We start from the raw sequence: 17,308 nt of genomic DNA on the forward strand, positions 1-17,308 counted from the left end.
TTTTCCATCTTTTCTAAACCCTTCTGATGCAAGAAAACCACTGAGGAGTTGAAACCTCCCTCTAATGCAGAGCACTTTCCAAACTTTTTCTGCATTTTGGAATTATTTGGGAAGCTTCAGAAACAACTGATTCTTGTGTCTCATCCCCAGAGACTGTGATTTAAGTAGTCTGAGATATGGCCTGAGTCTTGGAACCACTGCTCTAATATATAAATTCCATTTACATAATTGACCAGCCACTGCAAGAATACATCGAACAGGAGGAAACTTAGTGTCTCAGGAGGCAGCTCTTTCCAGATTGGGATAGTTCCAGGCTTTAGATTGTTCTTCCTAATTTGGAAATGAAGTCTGCATTCCTGAATGTGTCTGTACATTGTAATTATTCATATCCTTGTAGTGCTCAATGTACACAAAATCTTTTAAATTTCCCTTTTCATCTGACAGTTCTTCAAGTATCACTTTAGCAGGGTTAACTATGCCTTGTGCCTGCAACCGTTCCTCACCGCCCTGGTTATTTACTTAAAAGGCTTTACTTTTGACATGACCCATAAACTGTTCTATCCAGAAACGAGCACAAGAGTCGAACATGGTATGTTCCCTTTAAGAACTCACCTCCAGGTACCACTAAACATGCCAAGCCAAGCATAAAATATATGATAAAGTAGACAGATAATGTTTGAAAAATCAGCTCCTGGACTGTTTCCTGACTAGTCATGCTTTGGCCAACCCTTGCTTGTTCTACAACTCCTCTGCTCTGCAGCATAGGTATTTTTACTATATACAATGTACAAAGTTTCTGTCCTACGTGAAGGTTACCAGCAAAGGAAACTACACAGGCAAAGACTTGGACATGGGAGAAAATGTAGCCTATCTGAGAAATTCAAAGAAATTCAATGAGAAGCCACGACATTTTTAAATAAAGAATGTAACAAAAAAGAATATATATTTTTTTTAATTTTAAAAGTCCATCTAACTAAAGTATGGAAAATAGGTGGGAAAGGACAAAACTTGCGGCAGAGAAACTTTATAGGGATCGTTAGAACAATCAAAGAGACAACAGCACTCTGAACAAGTGTAGGAGCTGACAGATGGGAAAAAATGACAAGACTGAGTGCTACGGTGCACAGGTGGAGTCGAGGGAACTGGTAACTGCTTGGACACGAGAATGCATGTGTGAACATCCGTGAGCATCATCCGTGTGTGAACATCATCCTGAGAACAGATGATGATATCACTATCTAAGATAGCAAATCCCATAAGAGAAGCACTTTAGATACAGGGAAGATCACATAATTTGTAAAGCAAACCAAAGATGCTTATTGAAATCCAGAAAATGACAAGCCAATCTCATTGGCAGACATAGAAGCAAAAGTCCTAAAGGAACACGAGCAAGCTGAATCCAGTAAAGTATAAAATGAATCATACATCAATTTCAAGTTGGTATCACCCTGTGAATACAAGACTGGTTTGAGATTTAAAAATCCATCAGTATAATTCACCATATCAACAAGGAAGAAAAATGATGTGCTCATTTCTATTGGTACAGAAATATAATTTGACATAGTTAACATTGATTCATGATCAAAAAAAGCAAAAATATCTGGGCAAATGAGGACCAAAAAGGGATTTTCACAATCACCCTTTATCTGATAAAGTGTATTCATAAAATGTCTATAGCAAACACATACTTTATGGATGAAAAGCTAAAGATTTTCCATTTGCTCAGGAATAGCACATAATGCCTGCTAATGTTATGTCTACTAAATATTGTACCTAAAGTCCTAGTCATGCATTGAGAAAGGAAAATATGAGACAGGCAGAGAGACAGAGGGAAGGAGAGGGAGGAAGGAGACAGAGGCAGGCGAGTGGTATAAAGCATCAAAAAGAAGAAAATATTATTTGCAAATGTCATGATGATGCACGCAGACAACACTAAAAAATCAAGAGATAAATTACTAGAATTAATGTGTTTAGCAATTTTCCTGGATAAAAATATATAACATTCCTTTATATTCTTTATAACAGCAACAAATACTCAGAAAATGAAGCTCTAAAAATATACTATTTAATGGTGTCACAAAAATAACAAATATCTTGGAATGCATCTCATAAAAGATGATAAAAACGTTATGAGAGGGCAATAAAACACCATCAAAAATAAATATCTAAATGAAAGAAGCCTATGCCATATTAATAAATTAAGATTCAGTACTCTAGAAATGCCAGCTCATGCCTAGATTCAGTGCATTACTAATCAAAATCCCATTTTCTTTTTATAACTTTAAAAGATGTTTGTAAAATATATATGCAAATGTAAAAGATCATGAAAATCCAAGACACTCATGAAGAACAAGTTGCAACTATTTGTTTTACCAGATGTGGCGACCTATTATCAACCAACAGTAAATAAAAAACTATTTCACTGGTACAAAGGTAGACGAGTTCAACAATGGAATGCAAAAATCCAAAGGACTCATAACACATGCAGTTCACAAAGGTGGAACTGCAAAGCCCTGGGGAAAAAGCCTTCAATGAACAGTTCTGGGTCAACTGGATATTTATAAGGAAAACAATAAAACTTGACCTCAACTTCACACCAGTAATCAGTTTCAGGTGGACTGTACACAAAACAATAAGGCTTATGGGAAAACACCTTCATGATCTGAGGGAAGGGAAATATTTACATAAAATATATATACAAATAAGATTATACTAAAATCAAGAATTTTATTCATTAGATTGTTGTTGCTGTTGTTCAGTCACCCAGTTGTGTCTGACTCTTTGCAACCCAATGGACTACAACACGCCAGCCCTCCCTGTCCCTCACCATCTCCCAGAGTATGCCCAAGTTCATGTTCATTGCATTGGTGATGCCATCTAGCCATCTCATACTCTGACACTCTCTTCTCCTTCTGCCCTCAATCTTTCCCAGAATCAGGGACTTTTCCAATGAGTCATCTGTGCACATGAGATGACCAAAATCATCAGATTGTACAAAGAAGAAAATATAAATGCAACCCATAGAGTAGGAAAATGTAGTTAAACATAAAATTACATGTAAAAACATCCAAAAATCAAGCAAAGACAGGTAACAATAAAAAAATATTTTAACAGCACTCCAAAAATAATAATAGAGATGAAGAACAGATTAGTGGTTACTATGGGTTGCACATGGACAGAGAAGGTCAGGTTGCCAAAGCATGATACAAAGAAGTCTTGCAGTAAGGAACTAATGTTGAGTCTTGAATGTAGAGGTGGTTGTTTGAAATTATACATGTGAAAAACTCCATGAAACAACACATATACATACACACATACATAAATGCATATAAGTCTGGTGAAATATGAATCGATTCTGGTATCTCTGATGCCAATTTCAGGCTTTGACATTGTGCTACAGTTATGCAAGATGTTACCACTGGAGAAAAAGAGGTGGTAACTGGTTCAACCACTTCCTGCAAAGCTGAAATTATTTTTTTTTAATTTTATAAAAAAAAGAGGATATACAAATGGTCAATAACCAATCTGTACAGTCCTTCTGATGTCTAATATGCTTCATATGAGACTTTGACTATGTCATAAATTGACTACGTCATAATTGACTACATGACTATGCCAAAGTCTTAGACTGTGTGGATCACAACAAACTGGAAAATTCTTCAAGAGATGGGAATACCAGACAACCTGACCTGCCTCCTGAGAAATCTGTATGCAGGTCAAGAAGCAACAGTTAGAACTTCACAATGGAACAACAGACTGGTTCCAAATTGGGAAAGGAGTCCATCAAGGCTGTATATTGTCACCCTGCTTATTTAACTTATATGCAGAGTACATCATGTGAAATACCGGGCTGGATGAAGCACAAGCTGGAATCAAGATTGCTGGGAGAACTATCAATAACCTCAGTTACACAGATGACACCACCCTTATGGCAGAAAGTGAAGAAGACCTAAAGAGCTTCTTGAGGAAAGTGAAAGAGGAAAAGGAAAAAGATGGCTTAATACTCAACATTCAGAAAACTAAGATCATGGCATCTGGTCCCATCACTTCATGGCAAATAGATGGGGAAACAAAGGAAACAGTGAGAGACTTTATTTGGGGTGGGGGGTTCCAAAATGACTGCAGATGGTGACTATAGCCACGAAATTAAAAGACACTTGATCTGTGGAAGAAAAGCTATGACCAACCTAAGCAGCATATTAGAAAGCAGAGATATTACTTTGCTGACAAAGGCCCGTCTAGATAAAGCTATGGTTTTTCCAGTAGTCACATACAGATGTGAGAGTTGGACCATAAAGAAGGCTGAGTGCTGAAGAACTGATGCTTTTGAACTGTGGTGTTGGAGAAGACTCTTGAGAGTCCCTTGGACTGCAAGGAGATCCAACCAGTCAGTCCTAAAGGAAATCAACCTTGAATATTCAATGGAAAGACTGATGCTGAAGCTGATACTCCAATACTTTGGCCACCTGATGCAAAGAGCTAACTCACTGGAAATAAGACCCTGATGCTTGGAAAGACTGAAGGCAAAAGTAGAAGAAGGCACCAAAGAATGAGATGGTTAGATAGCATCACTGACTCAAAGGACATGGATCTGAGCAAACTCTGTGAGTCGGGAAAGCCTGGCATGCTGCAGTCTATGTAGTCACAAAGAGTCAGACACGACTTAGCAAGTGAACAAATTTATATGAGTATAAAATAGAATTTCCAAAGTACCATTAATGCTCTAAATTATTTAAATTTACCAATGTTATCTAATTTACTTTTCATTACAGTGTTAAAAGACATTTAAAACACACAGCACTGAGTGCTTAATATGTACTCACCACCATGCAGGACAAAGGAGTCAAATTTCAAATCTAGTCCTTGTCTTTACAGAATTTACAGTCCAGTGAGGAGTCAGATTTAACTAAAACCAAGAAGCACCAGAAAACTCTTCAGTTTAGTCTAACATCAAAACCTTGGAATACCTATGAGAAGTTTACACCAATGATAAAAGGGAATTTCACGTGAATGGAATGAAATGAATATTAAATATATTCCCTGGTGATTCAGACAATAAAGAATCTGCCTGCAATGTGGGAGACCCAGATTAGATCCCTGGGTTGGGAATATTCCCTGGAGAAGGGAATGGAAAGCCACTCCAGTTTTCTTGCCTGGAGAATTCCATGGACAGAGGAGCCTGGCAGGCTAGAGTCTATGGGGTCACAAAGGGTCGGACACAACTAAGTAACTAACACTCAGTTCATTTTAAATGCATAAAGAATCTAACACAACTTATGCTTACTTTCATGGAATAAAAAGCATTTACAATAAAACTAACTGGCTCAAAAAGAATAGGTTATGTATATTGAAAAAATTCTCATAGGTTATTCTCTCATTACGGAGGTAATCCCAAGTATGTCATATCGATTCTCTGCTTCTCTTACTCAATATAATTTAGTGGTCGGGTATGGGAGTAAAATTCACTTTATGCATAAATATAAATAATTTCATTTTTATATAGCTTAAGAGGTTTCCATCTTGCTCAAACTTATCTAAAAGTCCCTCACACAAATGCAGGATGAAAAAGATGAAGACGAAGAGATTTTTGAAAGGATTTTTGGGTGATTGGGATATGTGCCACTTCCTGACCTAGCCTTCTCTCAGGGATTTTAAGGGGATCATCAGAGAGCTTCCCTGCATTTGTAGGTCCCCTGCAAGTAAGAAAACCCAGAAGCTCAGAACCTAAGTGTTGTAAGGTGGCCTGTGGCAGCAGGAGAGGGCAAGGCATCTGAGGAATAAATTGTAGTCTTCTCTGACTGTAGATCAGAGATGCATCTGTCTTGGAACAAGAACAGGAATTTGTGGTAGCAATGTTTGCCTGAATCCATATAAAATAGGAAAGGGATCCTGCTCAAAAAAGCAATTTGCCAGGATGGGTAAGGGACTCCTGCAGGAGGCGGCTATAGGGACTGCAGAAAAGAGAAGCCCAGGTAATCTGAAATGTTCATCTCAAGGACAGGTCATTTTCCAGATCAAAGGAGGTGAGATCAGAGGGACCCAACAGGGAAGTCCTCAAGCATCTCACATAAATAACCAAGAGTTAGTTTTCATATCCTCCAGTCCTACAGAGAATTAGGCCATTAGGTCACCAAGCCAATACTGGCCATTAAGCCAGGAGCAACCAATAAGAAATGTTCTACCACTATACCTCCTCTCTCTTCCTCACCTCCCTTACAAAGATCCTAGTGAATGCATGTGGAGGTGAAAAAAGAAGGTTCTTTCCACATGGCTGAAGTGTGGTTAAGGAGGGGAACTGGAACCCAGTCTTGGTTTGGTGGAACAGGAAGAGCTTTGAGTAATGATGTGTTTATAAATGTATTGAAATAAATACTCTAAATTTTAAAATTGAAACTTGTTTTGTGACCTAAGTGATCATAAAGATTATATTATTTAAAGGTGAACAAACACATGAAATAAGACAAGTTTCTATCCAGGGACAGAGAAATAATTCTACTCAGAAGTGTGAAGTCCAGGTTCGATGCACGATACTGGATGCTTGGGGCTGGTGCACTGGGACGACCCAGAGGAATGGTATGGGGAGGAAGGAGGGAGGAGGGTTCAGGATGGGGAACACATGTATACCTGTGGCGGATCCATTTTGATATTTGGCAAAACTAATACAATATTGTAAAGTTTAAAAATAAAATAAAATAAAAAAAGAAAGTGTGAAGAAAAAGGAGAGACATTTGGAATAGAGATTTGGATTTAAGAGTCGTCAGTCTAAAGAGATAACTCATAGAACTTACATAAATTGAGAAAAGCACCAAAGGCATACCTCCAGGGAAGATCAAAATTGTCTTAGGTTCTACTGCCAAAATTATCTCGAAAAATGCAAACATAATCATGACACTTAATTAAAATTCTTCAGCAGTTCCCTAACCCCTAAAGCCAAAAGGAAAATCAAAATCAAAATTCCTTAGCATGTCATTCAACATTCTACCCTATTCATGATCCCTTCTCAACTTTCCAGCTTCATATAGTACTGCTTCTGAGCTTATATTTTTATAAGAAATACAGAGTTCCTGAGTACAATGCCTCATTCTACAGCTTGAGCTTTAACATATCCCCTAAGTGCCACACATCTACTTGACAAACTCCTACTTATCGTTAAAATGTCTCCTCAAATCCATCTCCTCTCCAAAGTCTCTACTTTCTTTATGCCCCCAACCCTGCTCCAAGCACACTGACCCCTTCTTTCCTAAGAGTGTACTGGCATTCATAGACTTCCCCCATACCATCACACTTATCTAGCTACTCAGCACCCACTGGACTGTCAGCCCTATATACTTTCTCAGATTCCCCCAAGGCCTGACACAATGCCTTCAGGCTGGTAGCCATTCATAAAGGGATTCATATGATTGTGAAGCAAGCATGTGAAATGCATGCATGCTTACATACATACATGCTCCAACCAATACAGTTGATCTTGACCAAAGGAGGTTTCAGGATCACCAACCATCACACAGTTGAAAATCCACTTTACAGTCAGCCCTCTGCATCCATGGCTTCAACCATCCACAGATCATACAAAACTGGAGTACCTACTTGTTGAAAAACATTGCATATAAGTGGACCTGTGCAATTCAAACCTTTGTTGTTCAAGAGTCAACTGTAATTTCCTAAGAACCTAAAAAGGTTATATCAAAACTGTATTTTATCAAAAACATATAGTTGAGCCCTTTCTGATTTCAGCCATTCTCTTTTTAATTAAGGCATCGCACACATACAAAGTACAAAAATCTTAAAGGCATAGTTAATTCACTTAGTTAACCACTACCCATATGAAAATACAAAATGTTTCCAAAACTCCTTGAGACTTACTACTTTCCCCTCTCCCACAGCAGTGAGAGTGCATGTGTAAGTGCTCAGCTGTGTCCTACTCTGCAACTCCATGGGCTGCAGCCCACCAGGCTCCTCTGCCCATGGGGTTTTCCAGGTAAGAATACTGGCTTGGGTTGCTGTTTCCTCCTCCAGGGAATCTTCCAGACCCAGGGATCAAACCCGAGTCTCCTGTGTCTCTTGCACTGGCAGGTGGATTCTTTACCACTAAGCCACGTGGAAAAGCCCAAAGTGAAGCTGTGTTCACTCGGTTGGTAACCACTCTTCTGCTTTATCACCTCAGATTTGTTTTTTCTATTCTTAAAACTTCGCATTAAGTGGAATCACATAGTATCTCCCTTCTATTTGTTTTCTGCAGCATTCATCTGCATCATTTTTTTGCAGCAGTAGTTCATTACTTTCTTTTGCTCTATAGAGGGGGGACTATGCTTATGCATCCCAATTCATGTACTTGCCCAAAAGAAAGCCTAAATTCATCTGAGATTTTTAACCATCCAGAACTCAATATCCTAATACAGGCTTTCCGGATGCCTTGTGTTTACAAATGAAGAAATAAAGAGGCTCACTTTATTTCACATATTTCCCCCAGGCTCTATGACCTCTATTCAAGGCAAAGAGAATGCAGAAAGAATCAACAGTCTCTGTGTCCATACTGCTGACTGAGTAATAAAACCAGATCCAGAAATCATTAAGAAATGACTGGAAGTTTCTTTTGGAATTTAAACCATTAATCTGAGGTGAAACAGCCATTGTTTACGCTTTGAATTCTGGTAATGAATTGTTAAATACAGTTGCCCTTTGAACAAAGTGGGGGTTTAAGGGAGCCCACGCCTCTGCATAGTAGAAAATCTGAGGATAGCTTCACAGGCCGCCCTCCATAGCCATGGGGCTGCATCCAGACTCAACCAACCTTGGATACTGTACTAACACCACTGTGTATTTAGTAAAATAAGTCCACAGTAAGTGGACATTCACAGTTCACACCCATGTTGCTCAAGGGCCAACTGTCATCTCCACGTAGCTCAGTCAGTATTTCTGAAGCACAAAAGAGCCAAGCCCAACTGGAAAGGGCTAAGAAGTTGCTTCAGTAGAAAATGGCTTTTAGCCAGAAGCTCCACTCATCCTCCCGTCAGTGGGTCCCAGACCCATGACTCCAGTGTTCCCTGTAATAAAGGACTCGACCACTGTACAACTATTAGAAAACTACTGGAATAGCATGACTATTCCAGTAAATAAATAAAAGGAAATTACTATTCCAGTAAATAAAAGGAAAAAAGTCTACAACTATTTTTGATAAATATGAATACCCATTCATGATTTAAATATAAAAAGAAAAATTTAAATAACAGAAATAAGAATAGAAAGAAGTCAAAAGCTACAGTAGAGAAGACCATATTAATGGTGAACATATAGAATATGATACCAGCAGAAGGGGCTGACAGAGAATGAAATGGTTGGATGGCATTAATGACTCAATGGACATGAGCTTGAGCAAACTCTGGGAGATAGCAAAGGATAGGGAAGCTTGGCATGCTGCAGTCCACGGGGTCTCAAAGAGTTGGACATGACTTAGTGACTGAACAATATATACAACTAAAACAATGTAAATCATTACTAAGCATCATTTATAAATATATATAAAGTTTAAAATCATGCATGAAATGATAAGTCTCCAAAGGCAGGAATAAGATAAAAATGTCTGTCATCCATTCAATAAACCTTTATACCACAGGCACTTATCACCATGTTGAGACAAAAAATTAAAACAAAGTAATAAGAATAGAAAAGGTAGGAAAAATATCAGCATATAATATTACCAATTATATGGAGAGTTTGAGAAAATTTATCTTGAAATGATTTAGAAGAAATAAAGCTATAATTTACAATACACCAGGAAAATATATACCTTTGTATCAGGAACAACAATAAAAACAGTGAAAGAAAATATAATATTAAAACCAATTCCATTAATAAGAGACACATAGAACACAATATCCTAGAGATACAACTAGAAAAAAGTTTTTTTATAGAATGGTCTCATTTTAAATTGAAATGCATGAAGATTTTCTATATAAATAGAGAGATAACAGGTTCATGAGTAGGAGGCATGAATAGCATAGAGATGTTTTATTAATTATTAATGATTAATGATTAATTAATCATTAATAATAAACTCTGTTAATTACAGTTTTATTCTAATTATTCTGTAAGTTCAATTCAGTGCCAATCAAAATTTCAATGTATAACTTTTATGTATTAATAACTTAAAAGGATTATTAAATTCATATATAAGAAAGGAATGGGCTTCCCTGGTGGCTCAGTGGTAAAGACCATGCCTGCCAATGCCAAGAAACACAGCTTCCACCCCTGATCCAGAAAGATCCCACATGCCACAAAGCAACTATACCCATGTGTCTTAACTACTGATCCTGTGCTACAAGCCCAGAAGCTGTGACTCCGGAGCCTATGCAGCTACTGAAGCCCGCACATCCTCAACCCCGGGCTCCGCAATAAGAGAAACCATGGCAGTGAGAAGCCCTTCCACCACAACCAGAGAGGAGCTCCCGCTCACCACAGCTAGAGAAAAGCCCGCGCCGCAAGGAAGACCTGGGGTGGTCAAAGAAAATAAAAGGAGTAAAGCGTAAGGCTAGCCAAGACAATTTTGAAAAATGCACACTTTCATAAATATCAAGATTTATCTAAAACAAAGATATTTAGGTCATAGAGGTACTGGACAAAGGAAAAGATAAATAAATATCAGAATAAAATATATAGCTCAGAAATAGAAATACCACATAAAGATTATTTAATATGCAATCCAATGTGGAAAAAAATGATAATTTTAAAAGCTGAGTTTTGCATAACTGGCTTTTCACCTAGAGAAAATAAGACTAATATAAAAAGATTTTTTGACACAATACAGGAAAACTGCTAACTCTAATAAAAGAGACTGATAAAAATTGGCCTCAGCCATTTGTACAACAAAAGCATATAACATACAAAAAGTCAGAGGCTGGGAAAATCTGTTTATAGTATACATATACATATGTGTGTGTATATATACTAAAAACAGAAATCTGGCTAAAAAAATCTACAAAGACAAAAGACCCAGTAGAAAAATGGGAAAAATCATGTGAGCAGGCAAGGCCCACAAGAGGAACCATGAATAGCCAATAAACATATGAAAAGTAGTAACTGTGAAAATACAAAGTGTTAAAAACAAACAATGTCCCACACAAAGGACTGTTAATGTTTTTTAATGTTGCCAATGGTAGTAGTTGCAAAAGACAATACTGAAATTTCATGAACTTTCAGTGCACCCTGCAATGCTTTGTTGCTACAGGCAAGCACTATTGAGTAATCTTGCAAAACTTAGTATATTAAATGCCAGCAGAGCCTCACACCCATAAGTTGAATTTCTAGGGATAAATGCATACACTAAAAGATATGTATGAGAACATTCAATATAGCATCCTTGGTACTGAGTTCTAAAAAATTAGATATATTCTAAATATACAAGTATCAGAAATATAGATAAATCAATTGTGGTAGGTATTTGTATTACCCGGTTTATAGCTTTTTAAAATGAATAATCTAAAGCGCCAATATCTCATAGACAAATCTTGAAAACATAATCATGCATCAAGTAAAGAAGATGCATAAGAATAGGCTGTAATATCATTTATAGTAAGTTTTAAAATATGATGGGGAACACGTGTATACCTGTGGCGGATTCATGTTGATATATGGCAAAACCAATATAATATTGTAAAGTTAAATAATAAGATTAAAAAAATAAAATAAAATAAAATATGTAAATAAATACCAAATACCACTAAGAAATATACAGAAATACAGTAAAAATCATAAAAACACATAAGAAATTAAAAATCTGAAATCAAGACAGCAGTTTTTTTCCTGGGGTAAGGATACAGAAAAGAGACTGAGGAGGACCACAAAGAAAGCTATAATAATGATGCAGTACCCCATGGCTTCAAAAAATTTAGAAAGCCACATGCTAATATGTGCCAAGGCTAGACGTTGAGTACACATAAGCATTAATTCTGTATATTATCTATGCTTATTCATTGTGCTCTTCTTAACACTTAAACTAGTTCACAATAAAAATAAGAAATATTAAAAAAAAAGAATTTACAGAATGTAAAATTATTTGTAAGAGATATATCAATCAATCAACCAAGAGCTTCCCTGGTGGCTCAGAGGATAAAGTGTCTACCTGCAATGCAGGAGACCCAGGTTCAATCCCTGGGTTGGGAAGATCCCCTGGGGAAGGAAATGGCAACCCACTCCAGTATTGTTGCCTGGAGAATCCCATGGACAGAGGAGCCTGGCGGGCTACAGTCCACGGGGTTGCAAAGAGTCGGACATGACTGAACGACTTCACTTTCTGACTTCCCTGATGGCTCAGACGGTAAAGTGTCTGTCTACAATGTGGGAGACCTGGGTTCGAGCCCTGGGTTGGGAAGATCCCCTGGAGAAAGAAATGGCAATCCACTCCAGTATTACTGCCTGGAAAATCCCATGAACAGAGGAGCCTGGTAGGCTACAGTCTATGGGGTCACAAAGAGTTGGGCACGACTGAGCAACTTCACTTCAAATCAACCAACTAACCAACTATGGGACTATAGCAAGTGATTTTCCGCAGAGCTAGAACCTCTCTATAAGTGGCATTTTACAATGTACCAGGAGGAGTGGGCTCTTTTTGGTTGTCCCATGAACTGGAGACACTGCTGGCATTTACTGGGAGGGAGCGGGAACATAAACATCTTGCAGTGCAATTTGTACAGTTCAGCACAAAGAAAAATTGTCCCTACATCTCGAGAGTCACTATACCAAGCAGCCTGGAACATGTCTGACTTAATCACAATATAAATTCAAGATCCTCGCCTTGAGAAGACGGTGTCTCCCTTGGGATTCTTCCTTTAATATATATATATATATATATATATATATATATATATATAAATTTTTATTCCTAGAGCCTCCTATGTATCAGAGATTTTTGTAGGGCCAGGAAGAAAGCGAATGCTTAAGGCTCCATCTTGCCCCTTCCCCGTAAGCTGAGTTCCCAGCTCATCCTCTCAGGCAAAGACATGATCTCCATCAAGTCAACCCCAGGACACCTTCATGCTCCACTGAACTAGGCTGTATACAATGAAATAGAGCCTTGGTATTACTGGTTGCCCCAAAAAGGCCCTTGCACACATAAATGTATACTTTTTTTAGGTGTCACAGAGAACCTGGCAACCAGAAAGTCAACAAAGATATAATGCAAATTTTGTGGGTTTTCAGAAAATTGCAACCCAATTTTCAAAGACAAAACAAATCTTCCTCTTGTATACCACATATTCAGGAAAATTACTTTTAAAAAATACTGCCTGCATCAGGCTTCACAAACTACATTCTCATACAATCCCATCTTTCCCACTGGTGATACACAGGAGAAATAAAAACAGCAGGGGAAAACATTATGTTCCTTGCAACATGGCTGCTCTGCTCCATTTCTGTAGAAAATGGTATGTTATTTGCTTTATCAGATAAATTGGCTCTGCAGTCCACATTTAAAGAACATACATGGGTTTCCAGCAGGAAGTTTGGACTTGATTAGTTCAAGATAAAAGGATGCAAAGAGGGTTGAATATGATTCTGAGCCAATAACCATATCTGTAATGGAGATGAAACAGTATCAAAGATTCATATTCTTAGGTACTAATGATAAGTCAAAAAAAAGCTTGCATCTTTTAGCTAAATTTGTTCATTGTCTAAAACCTCAAGGTAGTAATTCAATGCCAAGTGACAGGAAATTACGGTTTCCTGGCTGACATCAATTCGATCTTCAATAATAGTTCTGAAATGGAGTTTCTAAGCTCTGAAGAGAGAAGAAAAACACATACATGCATGATATTTCCAATAATTCAGGTCACAACCCAGACAATACAGCACACATTATGTGAAATAAAATTATGATGTGTGCTTATAAACATGCAAGGCCTTATTATGTCATTTTAATCAAACTTTTCATTTGATCAAGTCCTCACATTTAATCTGTACATGAACTTGGTTATTTACAAAATACAGGCTCCCATAAGGGAGATTTGAAACACATGGCTGTTTCTTGTTGCAAAAACAAGTAGACAATCATTTTATTGAGGTAATCATATAAGTTATACTGAAGGCTGATGAGCTAAGAAAAGTTCAAAAATCTCATTTTCTTGCTAAGAAAAGACTGTTAGCTACATAGTTTCTCCTAAGCAGAAGGGGGCTTTTTTCATCTTTTCTACTCATGCTCATTCCCCCATAATACACGTGTGTGTATACCCACACTCATATGTGTGTGTGTGTGTGTGTGTGTGTGTGTGTGTGTATATATATATATATATATATTCAAACTTTTCTGAATGTACAGACTGCTGATTGTCAATATCTGTTCTCTGTCGATCTTCAAGGTTTTATTTACCTGAATACAGGGCCTCAAAATGAAAGGCTACATCCACCAGTTTACCTGGTCACAAAGTCCTGCCCCTTTACAATGCTATGGCCAATGGAATAAGAGCAGAAATCCTTTTCAAATAACTTCAAAAGGCCATTGCTTCTGTGGCAATTTTCTCCCTTCCCCCAATTCCCATGAGTTGGAATGCAACATTGTGCTGGTCAGAAAACTTCAGCCGTGTGACGAGGACACCGTCCTATGGGCAATGTCAGGGCATTGAGACGGAAAGAACCTGAGAATCTTGGGTACCACTGGCTCATGAAGGAAGAGGAAATACATGGAGAAAACCTAAATCCAACCCACAGCATTATGGCAAACTCAGTCAAGCCCAGCTTTACCCATCAATGGGAAAATAAATGCTGGCTGTACTTTTTAAAAAACACGTATTGATTTAGCTAGCTGGCCGTGCTGAGTCCTAGTTGTGGCGTGGGAGATCCTTCTGTTGTGTCTGTGAACTCTTCGATTGCAGCATGTGGGATCTAGTTCCCCGACCAGGGCTGGAACCCAGGCCCCCTGCACTGGGAGCATGGAGTAAAACCCATTGGGCTACCAGGGAAGTTCCATATCTGCTGTTCTGAGCTATTGTATTTGGGGGGAAGAGAATAGGGAGAGGTTAGGCAACATTATTGAACTAATATATCATACTGAAAAGACAGAAGATGGGATGCTATGTTAAAGAAAACAATTTGTACTTCACGAACTTGGAACTAGAAGTTTTAAAAATTTTTATGTGGTTTCAACTCAATCACTTGATCTTCAAAAACAGAAGGGTTAAGTACGCTATCTTTAAGGATCCCCACAACTTTGATTTTCTAAGACTTTGTAGGCTCTCTAATTTCCACCACTTCCTTAGCCAAGAGTCTTTACTAGTTTGATCAGTGGACTGCAACCTACAGATACTCTGAGTAGAGTAACATTCTCCTTGTTGAGAGATGTTTGCGGCCCTCTGTGATTTCAGATCATCCTAAGTCGTGATTTGTTGACATTTTATAGCCAAATGAGTCTACAGTATACTTTCTCTTAATATCCAACTTTTGGACATCAGTATGACACAAATAAAGGAGCAAATTATATTATTAAATATCACAAATTCAATGTGAATTAGAGAATCAGAATTCTGGCCAGCATATAAAACTGTGGAAACTTTCTACTAGAGAGGCTAGTAATATATTTTGAAGAGAGATCAAAGAAATACCAGCCTTCAGTGGAGGTCATTCTGTTTTGTAATATTTGTTAAAGGATGGGGATACCAGAAGCCCTTCAGGGAAAGTCTGTATTATTTTTGTGTCCAGTAAAAAAAAAAAAAAACTGCTTTGGACATAATTTTTTTTTCTTTCTTCAGCAGTTTATTTTTATGTATTACTATCCACAGGTGTATAGGAAACCAGGCCATGTGCTCACCACAGCGTTTTCTCCTCCTGTGCATAAGCAAGACCACAATTCTCAGCCACACGATTAGGAATATGTTGCTTAGTTCTCACCAAAAGCCAAAGTGAGCTGTTACTTCTGGAACTAGATGGTTAAATACAATGAGTGTGAGTCTTTCCCGTCTATGTAGCTAAGAGGGAAACAGTTGGAATTCCTGAGTTACTGTTGAGGGAGTGTCACCCAGGAGAGTGGCCCAACTCACATCAGGAAGTGATACAACTGAGAAGTAAACCTGTGCCATATTAATCCACTTACATCTTAAATTTCTTAATACCACAGTTTCCCTCACCCGTACAAGATCACTGGCTCCTATCCCGACACAGCTTTGCACAGTTCTTCTTCTTCTCTACTGGAATGATGCTATCACGCACTGAAAACCGTTTTCCTCTGTTCATCAACGAAACTTGGATAAACCTATGAAGCAGAAATAAAAGAAAAACGCCCCTAATTTTTTTTTCTGTTTCTATTTCTGCTGACATACACAACGCACCACTGCACAAGAGTACTCTTGGAGTGCTCAAGAAGAGTACTCAGGAAGAAGGAAGGTATGCGTTATATAGTGCTTCAGTTTCCAAATGGACTAGAGTTTTATAGAATCTTAATTTCATTATGGAAAAGTTTTTAATACTTAATTATTTAACCTGCTCATTCATGTTAGGCATTAAGAAATAAAAATGAAATGCAAAGACACGCTCTTTTATGTTTAAACAATCACAATGACTATAAATATCTGAGAAACAGGAAATATAGTCAAATGAGATATAGCCACTCTCGTACCCTTCTAACACAATGTTACTTACGAACAGTTAAGACTATCTTATTTTTATTCTTCAGGAATAACTTATCTTAGCACAGAGTTTAAGAAATGATTATGGAAATAAGAAAGGAAACAGAAATGAAGAAAGGGAAGAAGGAAGGAAGAATGCAGTAGCCAACCAAAGAAATTTACTACTCAATTATTTTGTAAGGAGAAGGCAATGACACCCCACTCCAGTACTCTTGCCTGGAAAATCCCATGGGCAGAGGAGCCTGGTAGGCTGCAGTCCATGGGGTTGCTAAGAGTTGGACACGACTGAGTGACTTCACTTTCACTTTTCACTTTCATTCATTGGAGAAGGAAATGGCAACCCACTCCATTTCTTGCCTGGAGAATCCCAGGGACAGGGGAGCCTGGTGGGCTGCCGTCTATGGGGTCACACAGAGTCGGACATGACTGAAGTGACTTAGCAGTATTTTGTAAAGGATTATTCTATATTTGACTTTCTGAAATTCTGGGTCTGTACATATTATAAAGATATGTATCAAAAAAAGAACTGTTTAATAATGGGAAATATAATCTTTTAAAATATTTCAATCACCAGTGACCCATCACACTAATAATTTATATTAAGAAGTTAGAATTATATTGGACTTAATTTTTCTTTAATGTTAGTTTGAAAGGAGTTTCAGAGCAAATCAACAGTACAAATAGTACTTCAACAAGCACAA

The 17,308-nt window shown here is 37.7% G+C and overlaps 1 protein-coding gene across 1 annotated transcript in view; it reads right to left on the reverse strand.

Annotated features, from left to right (window-relative positions):
• Positions 1–17,308, reverse strand: part of NAV3 (neuron navigator 3) — an 893,105-nt gene that overhangs the window by 614,582 nt on the left and 261,215 nt on the right. The gene's annotated exons all lie outside the window — the stretch shown is intronic.

This window comes from Bos mutus, chromosome 5 (genome assembly GCF_027580195.1).
Source record: "Bos mutus isolate GX-2022 chromosome 5, NWIPB_WYAK_1.1, whole genome shotgun sequence".
In the NCBI taxonomy this organism is placed as follows: Eukaryota; Metazoa; Chordata; class Mammalia; order Artiodactyla; family Bovidae; genus Bos; species Bos mutus.